The sequence below is a fragment of the Elephas maximus genome, chromosome 27 (genome assembly GCF_024166365.1).
Source record: "Elephas maximus indicus isolate mEleMax1 chromosome 27, mEleMax1 primary haplotype, whole genome shotgun sequence".
NCBI classification, from domain to species: Eukaryota; Metazoa; Chordata; class Mammalia; order Proboscidea; family Elephantidae; genus Elephas; species Elephas maximus.
The window spans coordinates 25,021,248-25,040,776 of NC_064845.1; the positions used below are offsets into that span (position 1 = coordinate 25,021,248).

The 19,529-nt window shown below is 41.4% G+C and overlaps 1 protein-coding gene and 1 pseudogene across 1 annotated transcript in view; one reads left to right on the plus strand and one right to left on the minus strand.

Annotated features, from left to right (window-relative positions):
• LOC126068340 (uncharacterized) overlaps window positions 1–19,529 on the minus strand; it is a 250,172-nt gene that overhangs the window by 77,338 nt on the left and 153,305 nt on the right. The window lies entirely within an intron of this gene.
• LOC126068231 (lysophosphatidylcholine acyltransferase 1-like) lies at window positions 1,756–18,579 on the plus strand (annotated as a pseudogene).

The following is a 19,529-nucleotide window of genomic DNA, read 5'->3' on the forward strand; positions in this document are numbered from 1 at the left end:
TAAATAAAATGGGGGTCTTCTTTCACTTTTTCAAAGTCTAATTTCTTAAGAAAGATAAATCAAGTAGAGTTGGGCCTGGCAAAACTTAACTCAAACCTTTGATCTTTCCTGTTTTCCTGATTTCTTGGGTATCCTTAGTAAATATCAGCAGCTGACCTCTGAGGAAGAGATTAAGGACTGGGCATGGAACGAATGTTATCCGGATCCTACTATATGCTTGTGGGCTGGTCCTGTGGACAGATTCTGTTTTGGTTCCTTGCCTTCATGTCCCCTTACTTTGAGCCTCTTTAATCGAGAAGATCAATTTGCCTGGGGAAAGCCTCATTGATTTCTTGGAACGGCATTTTTGGGGACATTTTGAGTCCACTGCCAACAACATATCTTTTAGCTCCACATCTTCTTACAGGACAAGAACGTTTATGATGCTGAGTGCTTATGGCTCGGACCTTGATAGCCCTTCTTACTGACATTGTCCCAACAAATCCTCCATTCATAACAAATTTCACCTTTGCAGCGACTGCCCTTTAGATACACCCATCAACTTACTGATTGAAGAGTGTAGACAAAAAATTGCTGTTTGGCATGACTTGACTAGTGATCAGGCTAAGGATCCTGATGATAAGAGGGAACCATGGAAAGGGGAGGTGTCTTAGTTGTCCAGTGCCCCTATAACAAAAATACTACAAGTAGATGGCTTTAACAAAGAGAAATTTATTCTCTCACAGTCTAAGAAGCTAGAAGTCTGAAATCAGTGTGCCAGCTCCAGGCTGTCTTAGTCATCTAGTGCTGCCATAACAGAAATACCACAAGTGGATGGCTTTAACAAAGAGAAATTTATTTTCTCACAGTCTAGTAGGTTACAAGTCCAAATTCAAGGCGTTGGGAAGGCTTTCTCTCTTTCAGTTTTGGAGGAAGGCTTCCCCTGGTCAAGGAGCTTCTCAGGCACAGGGACCCTGTGTCCAGAGGACAAACTCTGCTCCTGGTGCTGCTTTCTGGGTGGTATGAGGTCCCCAACTCTGCTTGTTTCTCTTTCCTTTTATCTCTTGAGAGATAAAAGGTGGTGCAGGCCACACCCCAGGGAAACTCCCTTTAAGTTGGATGAGGGAGGTGACCTGAGTAAGGGTGATGTTACAATCCCACCCTAATCCTCTTAACATAAAATTACAATCACAAAATGGAGAACAACCACACAATACTGGGAATCATGGCCTAACCAAGTTGACAATATTTTGGGGGACAGAATTCAATCCATGACACAGGTGATGCCTTTTTATCTCTTGGCACTGCTTTCTTGGTGGTATGAGGTCCCCATGACTCTCTGCTCACTTGTCTCTTTTATATCTCAAAAGAGATTGGCTTAATCTTGTAGATTGAGTCCTGCCTAATTAACATAACTGCAATTAATCCCACCTTGTTAACATTATAGAGATAGGATTTACAACACATAGGAAAATCACATCAGATGACAAAATGGTGGGCAATCACACAGTACTGGGAGTCAGGGCCTAGCCAAATTGATACACGTATTTTGGGGGGATACAATTCAATCCATGACATTCCACCCTTTAGCCCCCCAAAATTCATGTCCTTGCCTCATGTAAAACACACTCACCCCATTATATCATAGCAAAAGTCTTAATTCAACGCCAAGTCTGAAATCAAAAATTCCGCTTCATCTGTGAAATCTAGAATACAAGTTTTCTGCTTCCAAAATGCAGTGGTGAAACAGACACAAGCTGGACATTTCCATTACAAATGGGAGAAATTGGAGGTAAAGAAGGACTAACAGGCACCAGGTAAGTTAGCAGAACAATGGCCTTGCCCTGCAGACTCTAGGTATTGGCCACACTCTCCAGATTCTAAGCAAAGGCCCCTCAGCCCTGGCACGGCAGATCTGCCCCCTCAGCTTTAGGCGCACCATTCTCTTAGGCCATCTGAGTGGCAACTCCACCCTTAGAAACTCCAGAGGCCACGGCTCCCCCATTTGAGACCCTAGAGGTCCTGGACATACCCTTTGAGACTGAAACAGCTTAGCTTCCTGTGTTCCTTGTTTCTTCAGCTTCTGCTTCTTGGTTTCTTAGCCTCTCAGCCCTTCGGGCCTCACCTCCCACATCTGCCCTACTGGGGCAAGTGTTCCAAAGCTCTTTAGGTCCACTGATAGGTGCCTGGAGGTACCCCACTCCACCAGTAAACTTCAGCCAGAAGGCACTCAGCTCTCTCATTCCATGGATCAGCAAGCCTAGCTCCACTGATAAGTGCCCAAAGGCACCTCACTCCACCAGGAAGCCTCCTGTGCAAAGGCACATAGCACTCTCGCTTCATGGGTTGGCTCCAGCACCGTCTTGTGCCAGTTTCCTGGTTCTGCTGCTGCTGCTTCTTGCCATCTGCTCCGTCTCCAGTGTGATGGCTCTCCTTACTTCCTGAGTCCTCACCCGAATTGTCTTTGATGTATATAATAACACCAACTATCTCTTCTAGGCAAACTAGGCTTCTATTACACTTTAAAACTCTTGCAGCTGCTACCCATTCAGTTTCAAAACTGAATCCATATTTTTTCTTTAAAATTTTTATTGTTCTTTAAGTGAAAGTTTACAAATCAAGTCAGCCTTTCACATAAAAAACTTATATACACCTTGCTAGATACTCCCAATTGCTCTGCCCCTAATGTGACAACCCACTTCCTCCCTCCACTCTTTTCGTGTCCATTCCACCAGCTTCTAACCCCCGCTACCCTCTCATCTCCCCTCCAGACAGCAGATGCCAACATAGTCTCAAGTGCCCACCTGATCCAAGAAGCTCACTCCTCACCAGTATCCCTCTCCATCCCTTTGTCCAGTCCAATCCCTGTCTGAAGAGTTGGCTTTGGGAATGGTTCCTGTCCTGGGCCTAGAGAAGGTCTGGGGGCCATGACCACTGGGGTCCTTCCAGTCTCAGTCAGACCATTAAATCTGGTCTTTTTACAAGAATTTGAGGTCTGCATCCCACTGCTCTCCTGCTCCGTCAGGGGTTCTCTGTTGTGTTCCCTGTCAGGGCAGTCATCGGTTGTAGCCAGGCATCATCTAGTTCTTCTGGTCTCAGGTTGATGTAGTCTCTGGTTTATGTGGCTCTTTCTGTCTCTTGGGCTCGTAATTACCATGTGTCCTTGGTATTCTTCATTCTTGTTTGGTCCAGTGGGCTCAGACAAATTGATGCATCTTAGATGGCCCCTTGCTAGCATTTAAGACCCCAGCCACGACTTTCCAAAGTGGGATGCAGAATGTTTTTTTGATAGATATTATTATGCCAGTTGACTTGGATGTCCCCTGAAACCATGGTCCGGAAACCCCCGCCACTGCTACGCTGGCCTTCGAAGCATTCAGTTTATTCAGGAAACTTCTTTGCTTTTGGTTTAGTCCAGCTGTGCTGACCTCGTTGGTATTGTGTGTTGTCTTTCCCTTCACCTAAAGTAGTTATCTACTATCTAATTAGTAAATACCCTTTTCCTACCCTCCCTCCCCCCTCTTGTAACCATCAAAGAATATTGTCTTCTCTGTTTACACTATTTCTCAAGTTCTTATAATGGTGGTCTTATACAATATTTGGAAACACTGGTGGCATAGTGGTTAAGTGCTATGGCTGCCAACCAAAGGGTCGGCAGTTGGAATCCGCCAGGCGCCCCTTGGAAACTCTATGGGGCAGTTCTACTCTGTCCTATAGGGTCACTATGAGTTGGAATCGACTCGATGACACTGGGTTTGGTTTGTTTTTTTGATACAATATTTGTCCTTTTGCAACTGACTACTTTTAGTCAGCATAATGCCTTCCACATTCCTCCATGTTATGAAATGTTTCACAGATTCATCAGTGTCCTCTATCGATGCCTAGTATTCCATTCTGTGAATATAGCATAATTTATTTATCCAGTCATCCATCGATGGGCATGTTGGTTGCTTCCATCTTTTTGCTGTTGTAAACAGTGCTGCAGTGAACATGGGTGTGCATATATCTGTTCCTGTAAAGGCTCTTATTAATCTAGGATATATTCCAAGGAGTGGGATTGTTGGATCATACAGTAGTTCTATTTCTAGCTTATTAAGGAAGCGCCAAATTGATTTCCAAAGTGGTTGTACCATTTTACATTCCCACCAGCAGTGCACAAGTGTTCCAGACTCTCCACAACCTCTCCAACATTTATTGTTTTGTGTTTTTTGGACTAATGCCAGCCTTGTTGGAGCGAGATGGAATCTCATTGCAGTTTTGATTTGCATTTCTCTAATGGCTAATGGAAGTGAGCACTTCCTCATGTATCTGTTAGCCACCTAAATGTCTTCTTTAGTGAAGTGTCTGTTCCTTTCTTTTGCCCATTTTCTAATTGGATTATTTGTCTTTTTATAGGTGAATTTTTGCAGTATCATGTAGATTCTAGAGATCAGACACTGATCGGAAATGTCATAGCCAAAAACTTTTTCCCAGTCTGTAGGTAATCTTTTTACTCTTTTGGTGAAGTCTTTCGATGAGCATAGGTGTTTCATTTTTAGGAGCTCCCAGTTATGGAGTTCTTCTTCTGCATTGTTAGTAATGTTTTGTATACTGTTTATACCATGTATTAGGGCTCCTAATGTTGTCCCTGTTTTTTTCTCCCAAGATCTTTATCGTTGTAGATTTTATATTTAGATCTTTGATCCATTTTGAATTTGCTTTTATGCAGGGTGTGAGGTATGGGTCTTATTTCATTTTTTTGCAGATGGATTTCCACTTATGCCAGCACCATTTGTTAAAAAGACAGTCTTTTCCCCATTTAACTGATTTGCGGCCTTGGTCAAATATCAGCTGCTCATATGTGGATGGATTTATGTCTGGATTCTCAATTCTGTTCCACTGGTCTATGTATCTGTTGTTGAACAAGTACTGAGCTGTTTTGATGACTGTGGCTGTATAATAGGTTCTAAAATCAGGTAGAGTGAGGCCTCCCACTTTGTTCTTCTTTTTCAGTAATGCTTTACTTATCCACGGCTTTTTTCCCTTCCATATGAAGTTGGTGATTTGTTTCTCCATCTCATTAAAAAATATTGTTGGGATTTGGATCAGAATTGCATTGTATCTATAGATTGCTTTTGGTGGAATGGACGTTTTTACAATTTTAAGTCTTCCTATCCATGAGCAAGGTATGTTTTTCCACTTATGTAGGTCTCTTTTGGTGTCTTGCAGAAGATTTTTGTAGTTTTTTTTTGTGTAAGTCTTTTACATCTCTGGTAACATTTATTCCTAAGTATTTTATCTTCTTGGGGGCTACTGTAAATGGTATTGATTTGGTGGTTTCCTCTTCGATGTTCTTTTTGTTAGTGTAGAGGGATCCAATGGATTTTTTATGTTTATCTTGTATCCTGATTCTCTGCTGAACTCTTCTATTAGTTTCAGTATTTTTCTGGAGGATTCCTTAGGATTTTCTGTGTATAAGATCATGTCATCTGCAAATACAGATACTTTGACTTCTTCCTTACCAATCTGGATGCCCTTTATTTCTTTACCTCGCCTAATTGCTCTGGGTAGGACCTCCAGCCAGAGCAAGAGTGGTGATAAAGGGCATACTTGTCTGGTTCCCGTTCTAAAGGGGAATGCTTCCAGGCTCTCTTCATTTAGGATGATGTTGGCTATTGGCTTTGTATAAATGCCCTGTATTATGTTGACAAATTTTTCTTGTATTCCTGTTTTGCTGAGAGTTTTATCATGAATGGGTGTTGAACTCTGTCAAATGCCTTTTCTGCATCAATTGATAAAATCATGTGATTCTTGCCTTTTGTTTTATTTATGTGGTGGATTACATTAATTGTTTTCTAATGTTGAACCATCCCTGAATCCCACTTGCTCATGGTGAATTATTTTTTGATATGTTGTTGAATTCTATTGGCTAGAATTTTGGTGAGGATTTTTGCATTTACATTCATGAGGAATATAGGTCTATAATTTTCTTTTGTTGTGGTGTCTTTCCCTGGTTTTGGTATCAGGGATATGGTGGCTTCATGGAATGAGTTTTTAAGTATTCCGTCCTTTTCTATGCTCTGAAATACCTTTAGTAGTAGTGGCGTTAACTCTTCTCTGAAAGATTGGTAGAACTCTGCAGTGAAGCCATCCAGGCTAGGGCTTTTTTTTGTTGGAGGTTTTTCGATTGCCTTTTCAATCTCTTCTTTTGTTATGGGTCTATTTAGTTGTTCTACCTCTGTTTGTGTTAGTTTAGGTATGTAGTGTGTTTCTAGGAATTCATCCATTTCTTCTAGGTTTTCAAATTTGTAAAAGTACAATTTTTCATCATAATCTGATATGATTCTTTTAATTTCAGTTGGGTCTGTTGAAATATCATGCATCCCATTTCTTATTGGGGCTATTTGCTTCCTCTCCTGTTTTTCTTTTGTCACTTTGGCCAATGGTTTATCACTTTCGTTGATTTTTTCAAAGAACCAGCTTTTGGTCTTGTTAATTCTTTCAATTGTTTTTCTGTTTTCTATTTCATTTAGCTCTGCTGTAATTTTTATTGTTTTCTTCTGGTGTCTGAGGATTTCTTTTGTTGTTCTCTTTCTATTTGTTCAAGTTGTAGGGATAATTCTTTGATTTTGACCCTTTCTTCTTTTTGTATGTGTTCATTTATTGATATAAATTGACCTCTGAGCACTGCTTTTACTGTGTCGCAAAGGTTCTCATAGGAAGTGTTTTCATTCTCATTGGATTCTGTGAATTTCTTTATTCTGTCCTTAATGTCTTCTATACTCCAGTCTTTTTCGAGCAAGGTATTGTTCAGTTTCCAAGTATTAGATTTCTTTTCCCTGCTTTTTCTGTTATTCATTTCTAGTTCTATGGCCTTATGGTCAGAGAAGATTCTTTGTAATGTTTCAATCTTTTGGATTCTGTGGTCTATTGTAGAGAATGTTCCATGTGCATTGGAAAAGAAAGTATACGTGGCTGCTGTTGGGTGGAGTGTTCTGTATATGTCTATGAGGTCAGGTTGGTTGATTGTGGCGTCGAGATCTTCCGTGTCTTTATTGAGCTTCTTTCTGTATGTCCTGTCCTTCATCGAAAGCGGTGTGTTGAAGTCTCCTACTATTATTGTGGCACTGTTTCTCTCACTTTTTAATACTGATAGAGTATGTTTTATGTATCTTGCAGCCCTGTCATTGGGTGCAAAAATATTTAATATGGTTATATCTTTTTAGTATATTGTCCCTTTAATCATTATATAGTGTCCTTCCTTATCCTTTCCGATGGATTTAACTTTAAAGTCTCTTTTGTCACAAATTACTATTGCCACTCCTGCTCTTTTTTGATTGTTGTTTGCTTGATATATTTTTTTGCACCCTTTGCGTTTTAGTTTGTTTGTGTCTCTAAGTCTAAGGTGTGTCTCTCGTAAGCAGCATATAGAGGGATTTTTTTTAAACCCATTCTGGCACTCTCCATCTCTTTATTGGTGCATTTAGTCCATTTACATTCAGCATAGTTATGGATAGGTATGAATTTTTTTTCTTTAATGAATATAGTGCTGTCATTTTGATGTCTTTTTTTGTGTGTTGTTGACAGTTTCTTTTTCGCACTTAATTTTATGTGCTGAACAGTTTACCTTTCCTCATATTCCTTGTTGTTGATTTTTTTTTTTGGTGAGTCTGTATTTTTTTCTTGCATTTTATTTTCATGTGTTGGATAGTTTGTCTCTTTTGTGGTTACCTTATTATTTACCCTTACTTTTCTAAATTTAAACCTGACTTTTATTTCGGTGTATTGCCTTGTATTTGTCTCCATATGGAAGGTCTATGACTACATTTCTTAGTCCCTCTTTATTTTTTTAATGTTGTCTTCTTTTACATAATAACATCACTTTTTCCCTGTTTTGAGCTTTTTTTTAAATAATTTTTGTTGTGCTTTAAGTGAAAGTTTACAAATCAAGTCAGTCTGTCACATATAAGCTTATATACACCTTACTCCATACTCCCACTTACTCTTGAGCGTTTTTTAAATTTTGATTTATTTTTTTGATTTCACTGTCTTGGTTGACTTCTGATGCTCCGCCCAGTGTTCTAGTCTTGGGCTGATACCTAGTATTATTGATTTTCTAACCAACGAACTCCCTTTAGTATTTCTTGTAGTTTTGGTTTGGTTTTTATGAATTCCCTAAACTTCTGTTTATCTGGAAATGTCCTAATTTGACCTTCATATTTGAGACACAGTTTTGCTGGATATATGATTCTTGGCTGGCAATTTTTTGCCTTGAGTTTTTTATATAAGGCATCCTATTGCCTTGTTGCCTGCATGGTTCCTGCCATGTACTCCGAGCTTATTCTTATAGACTCTTCTTTGTAGGTGACTTTTCGTTTATCTCTAGATGCTCTTAAAATTCTCTCTTTATCTTTGGTTTTGGAAAGTTTGACTATAATATGTTTTGGTGCCTTTCTTTTAACATCTACCTTATGTGGAATTCGATGAGCATCTTAGAGAGATATCTTTTCATCTTTCACGATATCAGGGAAGTTTTCTGCCAACAATCTTCAATGATTCTCTGTGTATTTTCTGTTATCCCTCCCTGTTCTGGTACTGCAGTCATTCATAGGTTATTTATCTTGTTAGAGTCCCACATGATTCTTAAGGTTTCTTCATTTTTTTCAAATTCTTTTATATGATTTTTCTTGTAATATATTGGTGCCAAGTGCTTTATTTTCAACTTCAGAGATTCTGCTTTCCACTTGCTTAGTTCTGCTCCTCTGACTTTCTATTCATTTGCTCCTTCTGTAATTTTATTGTTACTCTTCTGAGTTTCTAATTGCTGTCTGTCCATGGATTTTTCCAGCTTATTAAATTTTTCAATATGTTCTTGTATAACCTTTTTCATTTCTTCAGCTACTTTATCTGTGTGTTCCTTGGCTTGTTCTGCGTATCTCCTCATTTCCTTCCTGATGTCTTGAAGGGTTCTGTATATTAATCTTTTGTATTCTGCCTTTGGCAATTCCAGGAAGGCACTTTCATCTAGAAGATCCCTTGATTCTTTGTTTTGAGAGCTTGTTGAGGTGATCATGGTCTGTTGCTTTATGTGACTTGATATCTACTGTTGTCCCTGAGCCATCTATAAGTTATTGTATTAGTTTATTTTATGTTTGCTTACTGTGTTGTAGCTTTTTGCTTTGGTTTGTTCTGATATTCCCAAATGGGTTGCCTGGGTGAGCTAGCTTGATTATTTTCACCTTTGGAGCTCTGATGTCCTGTCCCTGGATGGCTACAGCTGTTATCAGGTATATCAGTCTAGGGGTCCATTCAATTTTCTTGCATGAATTCAGCTCAGGTGTCCAGGTAGCCGATTATCAATATGTGGTACAGGCTTTGTCCTACAGTCTTAGAGGGGCAGGGGTGATTGGTGTAGGTACTGGTACCTGGTTGCAGCAGGGCATCATACTCTGAACAAGGCCGGGGTCCTGAGAATCGTCCCCCACATGTCTCTGAGGAAAGCATGTCCCTGTTCCCTCGAGCCTATAGGTGGGGGGTGGGGGGCTCTGCAGACAGACCATGGGCACCCAATGTTTTTGGTTGTAAGGACTGGGAGGTACCAGTTCTCCTTGGATCCTTGTCACGGGTGGCTGGGTGACCTGAGTGGAGCCTCCAGCCCTCTAGCCCCTGATGTGGGTAGGTGAGGACCCTGTGTAATAAGCAAAGCAATGTCAAACATCAAATTCTCACCTCTCAACCACACAGCTGAAACAGTTGTAGTCTGCCAAGGAGGGCCTACTCTCCTGAAATAGGTCTACACAAGTCCATGCAGAGGGGAAAGGTACTCAAAGTCCATGGACCGTTTATGCCTAGACAGGAGCCGCTCCTGTCCTGAGCTCTTCTGGTTAATGGAGCTGGCAAATTATCTTTTCCCCTAATTGCAAATTTATTCCTTCTCCAAGGCTGGGAGAATGGCTCTAGGTGCTGAATAGGGCCTATCTCAGAGCCAGGGAAATCATCTGCTGGAGCCAGCTTGGGATCGGGGAGGGGGTGGTGTGGTAAAATATACGCAGGTACTTACCTTTTGCCAAGAGCACTGTTCTTCTCTGGTTCCAGAGGTATGAGTAGGCTGTGTGGCTGGCTGCTTCTCCCTGAGGAAACTGCTGCCGAACACTAGTACCAGCCTGCCACAGCCACTCCCAGGAATGGTGCCTGAGTGCTCCCAGGGATTCAGGTCCAGTAACGCCTCTCTGCTTCTGAAATGTCTCTTCCTCCCCCTGACTCTCAGTTCATTTTCTAACCTGCCTTTGATGTTCAGGACTCCTGGCTTGTCATAAATATACTCATTTCACTTGTTTTTTCAGGTCTTTGTTGTAAGAGGGCTCACTGGAAGCATTTGTTTATTCCACCATTTTGGTCACTCCCTCCTCTGCATCCATATTTTAGGTATCTTTTAGAGCAGTACCTCACTCCTGGTAACAAATTCTGTCTTGGTTATCTAGGGCTGCTATGACAGGAATACCACAAGTGGATGGCTTTAAGACAGAATTATTCTCTCAGTCTAGGAAGCTAGAAGACAGAATTCAGGGTGCAAGCTCCAGACGATGGATTTCTCTCTCTGTTAGCCCTGGAGGAAGGTCCTTGTCATCAATCTTCTCTTGGTCTAGGAGCCTCTTAGTGCAGGAACCTCAGTTCCAAAGGACGCACTCTTCTCCTGGTGCTGCTTCTTGATTGTGTTAGGTCCCTGTGTCTGTCTGCTCACTTCTGTCTGGTATGTCAAAATAGATTGGCTTAAGATACAATCTAATTTTGTATATTGAGTCCTGCCTCATTAACATAACTGCTACTAATCCCATCTCATTAACATCATAGAAATAGGATTTACAACACACAGGAAAATCCCATCAGATGACAAAATTGTGGACAGCCGCACAATACTTGGTATCGAGCCTAGCCAAATTGATACACATATTTTGGGGGGACACAATTCAATCCATGACAGGTCAGTTGTAAAATTAGTAAGAATACCTTCCTTTGGGAAAGGCCAGATTCAAAACCAGTTATCTTCAAGGACTTACACATCCTTTGGTCATGACCTTTCATGTGAAGGATCATGGAGCAGGGACAAGACAATGGGAATTTTACATAAATATTTTTGGGGACACTTTGGAAGGCTTCAAATCAAGTAGCGAGGCTGTGTTCTGTTTGTTCTGAGTATAATGGAGGTAAAATCTACCAACCGTCACCAGAGGGATACCCTCATCATCAGGGTATCTCTTGGGAGATACCCATTGCTAATAGGACCTGTGTTCAAATAGTAAGTGGATTTTATTCAACTAACTTCCTCCAATGGTTATACATTTGTTTTAGTTGTGATTTGTGGATATTCACATTTAGTAGAAGATTTTCCCCGTCACCAAGCTATGGCAACTTTTGTGGCTAAGAAATTGCTGGAAAATATCGTTCGCACTTGCAGCTCCAGCCATCCTTTGCAGTGATTTAGGTACCCCACTTTACTGGACAAGTGATTGCTGCTATTTGTAAAATATTTCCTGTTTTTTGTCAGCTCCATTGTTCTTACCACACGCAGTCCTCTGGATTTGTAGAACGGAACAATGGTATCATAAAGACCTAATTGGCAAAACTTTCGTCTTCAGTGTGGCTGACCTGACCCTCATAAATTGACCCCTTATGAGATAATTGCAGGGTAGCCAATGAATTTACCTTATTTATCAGGAACTGCTGATTCAGATTTGATCGAAGCCAATTTATTAAAATATTGCCAGGCCTTAATTCATTATGCCAAGGAGTATGCTCCTCAAGCAAGCATTTGATGGCGGAGGTACAATGCCTCCTCTTGGACCTAGCAACTATGTTTATTGGAAGACACACCAATTAAAGGATTCACTTGAGCCTTGTTGGAAGGGTCCATACCTATTCCCCCTAATTCATCCTTGTGTGGCTAAATTACGAGGAGTTAAGGAGTGGGTCCATTTATCTCAACTGAAAAAGACTACAGCACCTGTTTGTACTAGAAGTCACAGAAGAACTCAAAGTGAAATTCACTTGTGTTCAAACATGAAGTAGATGACTACAAGAGTGGATGACTTACCCCAGGTCATGGAGCTGGAACATGCAGGTGGCTAAGCTTTAGACTCTGATATACTGCTATCTTTCTAGCTTTAGCTTTTCTGTATGTTATATACTTAAGAATTATTTCTTGGTAAACATTTATGCAACTTTTGGAGATTTTTGGAGTTAGTTTGGTAATTTTAACCAAACCCATTGCTGCTGAATACTTTCTGACTCATAGCGACCCCATAGGACAGAGTAGAACTGCCCCATAGGGTTTCCAAGGAGCACTTGGTCCATTTGAACTGCAGACCTTTTGGTTAGCAGCTGAACCTTAACTACTACACCATCAGGGTTTCCTTGGTAATTACAGGCACAATTATTTTTTCTGAATGTTTGTAGTAGTATTCCTTTTCCATATTTGTGTTCTAATCATGACTCCCATTACTGCTTTAATACCTTTATTGTTTCCTTTTTCTATTGCTTGGTAAGAAAATGCTTTTATCAAATTAGTTATTTCAGTAGCCGGTGCTAACAATTTAATTGAGTGCTGGATGCATCACTCTTCCCCTCAGTCTACACAAGATCATACCGATCCTTTTGCTGTGCCAGTATTAGATTATAAATCCACACCTGATTTTACTGTTGATTTTGAGAAACTCTTTAAATGGGCTATCCATGTCACATCATGGCTACTTCCAGAATTACCCACTTATCCATTAACTCCCTGTTTCAATCTTACCAATGCATGGTTAGAATGTTTTATTCTACCCACACCATGCAATCTTTTTCTTGATGTGTTCAATATTACTCTACAGTAGTAGCAGATAGTCATTTTAAAAATAATAAAAAACTCTCAGTTTGTGCGTGACTCAAGGATCCCTGGAATTTGGAGAATTATCCATTCGTGATGATTCATTAACTGCAAAGTGACTCAGAAGGGCCAATCAGTCCATCCCGTTTCCTTATATTCAAACCTGGGCAGGCATGTTGTGTGCCCCATCTAGATGTGTCTTTTTGTGTGGAGGATCAGCTTATTCAAGGAAAAACTCTGATAAGTCACTCTATATTTGGGCATTGTCATGTTTACATGGTTGGAATATATGCTAGGCCCATGTACCTTAAAGATGCTAGGAGTTACCATGAGTATTCATTCATACAATGACACCTTGCTATGGAACAGTAACTTGAAATTAATATCCATAAAGAAGATAGAACTTGTCCTCTCAGATAATCCCATCATTTATTACCCAGGATGGGGAGATCCTTCTTGTGTGCTGTTGTGCCCTGGCTTGGTACTATGCAATAGAACATCCCATTAGCAATTTATCTGCCACTATGGCTAAAATTGTTGATGATGTGGCCAATGGAATGGCCGCCCAATGAAAACTTTAGAATCCTTGGCAAAAGTAGTATTGGACCATGAAATAGTTCTAGATTTCCTCTTAGCCCAGCAAGGAGAGTTTTGCTCCATTGCTAACGCCTGTTGTTGCTCTTGGATTAACTGGAGATGTTGAACAGGATATTGCTAAGATTCATCCAATGGCTGTTTGGGTACAGTCTATACCCCCTGTAACTTTACCATTCTTTTTTTATATCTTCAATTGGCTACTTAATAGTGCAGGTTCTTGGTTACGGTCTCTGTCGCAAACTGGGTTAATTATTTTAACAATAATCTTTTTTTATTGGAATTATAAAATGTGTTATGCGATGTGCATCTACAACAGGAACTGATAACCCTGCTTCATCTCATGCTCAGAGAATTATGTATATCAACACTGCATTCAAGATCATGCTCAAAGAATTATGCATATCAACACTGAATTCAGGAACCCAAAATCAGAGAAGCCTTATGACTTACGTTAGCCATTTGAAAGTAAGTCAGGTTGTTCCTCCAATGTGGCCATACCCTATCCACTCCCCATACCGAAATCACTGAAGACAGCTGCTGAGCCATAGCATGATGGACGTACTGGAGCTGCCCAGCAACCAAGATACTGATGGTCCCTGATTATGGGGGAAAAGGGGCTTAACGTGAAAAACTAGAAAGGCATAAATTATGAAGGTTGAGCCACCACCTGGGAGTAGCATATTGACAAACTCATGCAGAAGACATTATGCCCATAACTGTGAACAAAGGATGCTCTTCAGAACCCTTGATCAAAAGAACAGAATGATGTGGAATATAAAATCAAAAGAGGCATCTGATGTAAAGTAAAATGGGTTAACTAATGCTAAAGCTTAGTATAATCTTTCACACAGATTCAAACCCTGTTGCTTAGGAACCAACCCTGTCATTAAGGAAACTCTATTCTTTGTGGTCAGGCTAAGAATGTGGATATTACATGTCCTGGTGTCTGTAACCAAACCTTATTGAAAGTTTTTGTGTTAAATCAGTCCAGAAAATCTTCTGTTCTGAGCAAGGTAATGTTTAGCAATCTGTTCCCGACAGGATCTGTTACGCCATCATCATGTCATCATTTTGTGATTGTTATGAGACCTTCTCCACAAACACATACCTTGCAATTTTGTCCTTTAGCCAATTAATGTATGAATTTTTTTTTTTAGCTATATGTAACCACTAATGTTAAAAATCATGTTTTGCTTTCTCCCACCTTTGATTGATTTCAGTCACTGTAAACCAATCAGAATATTGTGTTTTGTAGTTCCTCCTATGGCATATAACTATTGTGTAATTTGCACTCTCTCCCTTGGATCCATGAGCTTCGGACTCTGAGGTTTTCACGGTCTCCATTTGAATGACATATTGGCTTCAATAAATGTCTTTGATTTTACTCTAACAGAATTGGAGAATCTCTCTACAACAAGCATAATTTGGTGAAACTACTTGGAGAATCAGCAAATGCACCATCAAAAACTAATAGACAAAGAGACAAAAGGTTTAAATAAAATCAATAAGCTTAATATCAGCATTTACATAAAATCAGTAGTAGACAACTATCCACACCACTCCCTCAAGACAGTAAGCCCAGCCATTTTACAGGTGAATTTTACCAAACTTACAAAAGCAAACATCTTTCTTTTATTTAAAAAAGTAAATAGGAAGCTAAAAACACAGGACCCAGAGACCAGGTGTGTAGTACAAAGACTTGATGCAGCAGGTGCTGTTCAGACACCTTGCCTTTTAACCCCAAACAGTTGCTGTCAGGCTGATTCTGACTCATGGAGACCCCACATGTGTCAGAGTAGAACTATACTCCATAGGGTTTTAAATGTTTGATTGTTTTTTGGAACTAGACCCAAAAGCCTTTCTTCTGAGGCGCCTCTGGGTAGACTCGAATCTCCAGCCTTTCAGTTAGCAGCCAAGCACATTAACCGTTTGTCTCAACCTCCTGACATATTCAACTTTTTGATAAGTGCAGTCATTTAAGCAACAGGACCATTCAGAGCCACTTCATTTATTCAAAAAGTCTTCCACATGACTGCTTCAAGGGTATCTTGGCTGGTGATGGCTCTTCTGTGGTTCAAACCCATGCAAAATGCATATAATATACTTCTGTAAGAAAATATACAATAATTGTATGTGTAGTATGATATAAACTCTGGGAGGAAAAAAAGCAGACAAATATCTATGAAGAATAAGAAAGACTGGAAGAAAATATACCACAATGTTAAGTGAAGTTAAGTTTGAATGACAGAAGTGTGAGTCATTTCTTCTCTTTTGGATTTTTCTTTAGTGAGAAATAATTTAGTAGTTTCCAAATATATTGATGCTTCTTATTAAACTTAAAACTTTAATTGTTCTATTACTTCATTGAAACAAACAGAAAACAACTAGCAAAATAGCAAAAGAAAACCTAACCATATCAATGAGAACGTTAAAATTGAATGGACTAAACACGCAGTCCAAAGGCAGAGATTATGTGACTGGATAAAACAGCAAGATCCAACAATGGGTCTTGCTGCTTACAAGAGGAACACCTTAGATTCAAAGACACAAGTAGGTTGAAAGTAAAGAATAGAAAAAGATATAGTATGTAAATAGTAACCATAAGAGAGCTGGAATGGCTATATTAATATCACATTAAATAGACTTTAAAACAAATATTACTATGGACCTTTTTGATAGTCAATACATCTAGAATATATAACAATTATAAATGTCCTTCAACAACAGACCCCCAAAATGCATGAAGCAGATACCGGAAGGATTAAAAGAGGAAATAGACAATTTATCAATAATAGTTAGGACTTTCAATACCCCACTCTCAGTCATTGATGGAATAACTACAGAAGACTTTAACACTACTCATCAACTTGACATAACTGATATTTATAAAATGCCCAGGGACTGCAGAACACAAGCTCTTTTCAAGTATACATGGAACATTTTCCAGGGTAGGCCTTGTACAGGAGCCAAAAACAAGTCTCAATAAAATTAAAAAGACTGAAATTATGCAAAGTGTGTTCTCTGATTCTCTGACCACAATGGAATTAAATTAGAAATCCACAACAGAAAGAAATATGAGAAAACACCAAATACTTGAAAATTTACGCACTTCAAAATAATCCATGCATCAAAGAAGAAAACAGAAGAGACATTAAAAATAATTTGGACTTAATGAAAACAAAAACACAACATATCAAAACATATGGGATGTATCTCAAGCATTGCTTGTAAAGAAATGTATAACTTTAAATGCCTGTGATAGAAAGAAGTCTCAAATGGAAACTACAAAACAGTGAGCAAGCTAAACACAAAGCAAGCAAGAGGGATGAAATAATACTGTGGCTGAAAGAAAAACCCAGAGAAAATCAAATAAACCAAGAGTTGGCTTTTTGAAAAGATCAACAAAATTGACAAACCTTTAACCTTTGGCCAGACTGACCAAGAAAACGAAAGAGAAGACACCGATTACCAAAATCAGGAATGAAAGAGGGGGCACCACTACCAACCCTACAGAAATGAGAAGAATTATAAGGGGTCTGCCCGCCCTCTGCCTCGGTCCGCTCGGTCCGCTCGGGCTCTTCTCACGGTGGTGGCTCTGCGGCTGGGGAGACCTGCCAGAGGCCGCTCTGTCTCAGCCGCCAACTCCTCCAGCGCAGGTGCAGGTGAAGCGGTGGCTGTCACCCCCAGGGTAGAACCCCTTCAGGCACGAGCTGCGCTTCAGCACTCTGCAGAAGGCCCAGATCGCCATCATGACGCTGACCCTCTTCCCCATCCGACTCCTGTTTGCCGCCTTCATGATGCTGTTCGCCTGGTCCTTCGCTTTTGTACCTTCACTGGGATTTGCTGAGAGAGAACCAGAAGAGCCGCTGGCTTGTGGCAGAAGGTCGTGGACTTCCCGCTCAAGGCAGTCATGCAGACCACGTGATATGCCGGCGGCTTCCACCCGGTGGCCCAGAAGGGGTGACAGGCCCTACCGACTGAGGCGGCCATCCTGGCCCTTGGCACCACACCCCTCGTACTTCGACGCCGTTCCCGTGACCATGACCATGTCGTCCATCGTGATGAAGGCAGAGAGCAGGGGTATCCCCATATGGGGAACTCTGATCAAGTACATCCGGCCAGTGTGTCCGGATCAGACCAGGACTTGTGCAGGAAAACAGTGGAAGAGATAAAGAAAGGGGCTTAGTCCAATGGGAAGTTATGACAATGATTTTTCCAGAAGGTACTTGTACCAATGGGACCTGTGAAACTACCTTCATGACTGGTGTGTTTATCCTTGGTGTTCCTGTCCAGCCTGTGGTTTTAGGATACACAAATAAGCTGGACACGATCATGTGGACGTGGCAAGGACCTGGAGTGCTGGAAATGCTGTGGCTCGCCCTGTGTCAGTTTCACAGTTAAGTGGAAATTGAGTTTCTCCCAGTTTACCACCCTTCCAAGGTGAAGAGGAGCCCGGTGCTATACGCCAGCAGCATGAGGCGCGTCATGGCAGAGACCCTGGGCGTCTCCATCATGGATTTCACGTTTGAGGATTGTTAGCTGGCCCCAGCGGAAGGACAGTCCGTCTTCCCTACGACACTTGCCTTCTAGAATTCGCCAGGCTTGTGAGAGGCCTGGGGCTAAAGCTAGAAAACCCTGAAAAAGATCAGAAAGCGCAAGGTGAAGAAGGGCGAGAAGACTGACTTGTGGAGTTCACGGAGTACTTGGAGGTACCCCTTTCCGACACGCTGGACTGCATGTTCTCACTGTTTGACGAGAGCGGAGGTGGCAAGATAGACCTGCGGGAATATGTGATCGCCTTGTCCGTGGTCTGCAGAGCGTCTGAGACTCTGGACACCATCCAGCTGCCATTCAAGATGGGGCGGCTGCATAAATGAGGAAGACCTGTCCTGCATTCTGAAGACGGCCTTGGGCGTGGCAGAGCTGCTTCTGATAGACCTCTTCAGCGGTGTGGATGAAGATGAGAAGAATCTCTTTTGCTGACAGGTTTGCACACATGTACCCAGACTTTGCAGAAGAATATCTGTATCCTGACCAGGCACGGTTTGAAACCTGCGCTTAGACTCTTGTCAGCGCCAACCCCGAACAGCCTCTGTGCTAACTTCAACCCGGAAAGCACTGACCCCGGGAGGAAGCCTCTCCATAGGAAACTGGACTAGGACAGAAGGTTCTGGAGTGAGGAACCTCCCCGGCTCTGTCACCATGTCCTACCAGGGGCTGTGGCTCCCCATTTGCTCATGAGGATATCTGGTGTTCTCTCTCCCCACAGGGCCTACACATACTGTCTCCAGACTCAGGTTTTAGAAGAGGTAAGGTGTGTAAGGGGCTGTGGTGACAGGACGGTTAAGCACTGGGCCTCTAGCCAAAAGGTCAGTCCTTGGAACCCACTAGCAACTCTGTGGGAGAAAGATGTGAGTCTGCTTACCTAAAGATTTACAGCCGTGGAAATCCTGTGGGGCAGTTCTACCCTGTCCTGCTCTTTTTTTTTTTTTTTTTAATAACTTTTATTAAGCTTCAAGTGAACGTTTACAAATCCAATCAGTCTGTCACATATAAGTTTACATACATCTCACTCCCTACTCCCACTTGCTCTCCCCCTCTTGAGTCAGCCCTTTCAGTCTCTCCTTTCTTGACAATTTTGCCGGCTTCCCTCTCTCTATCCTCCCATCCCCCCTCCAGACAAGAGTTGCCAGCACACTCTCAAGTGTCCACCTGATATAATTAGCTCACTCTTCATCAGCGTCTCTCTCCCACCCGCTGACCAGTCCCTTTCATGTCTGATGAGTTGTCTTCGGGGATGGTTCCTGTCCTGTGTCAACTGAAGGTCTGGGGAGCATGGCCACCGGGATTCCTCCAGTCTCAGTCAGACCATTAAGTTTGGTCTTTTTATGAGAATTTGGGGTCTGTATCCCACTGATCTCCTGCTCCCTCAGGGGTCCTCTGCTGTGCTCCCTGTCAGGGCAGTCATCGATTGTGGCTGGGCACCAACTAGTTCCTCTGGTCTCAGGATGATGTAAGTCTCTGGTTCATGTGGCCCTTTCTGTCTCTTGGGCTCTTAGTTGTCGTGTGGCCTTGGTGTTCTTCATTTTCCTTTGCTCCAGGTGGGTTG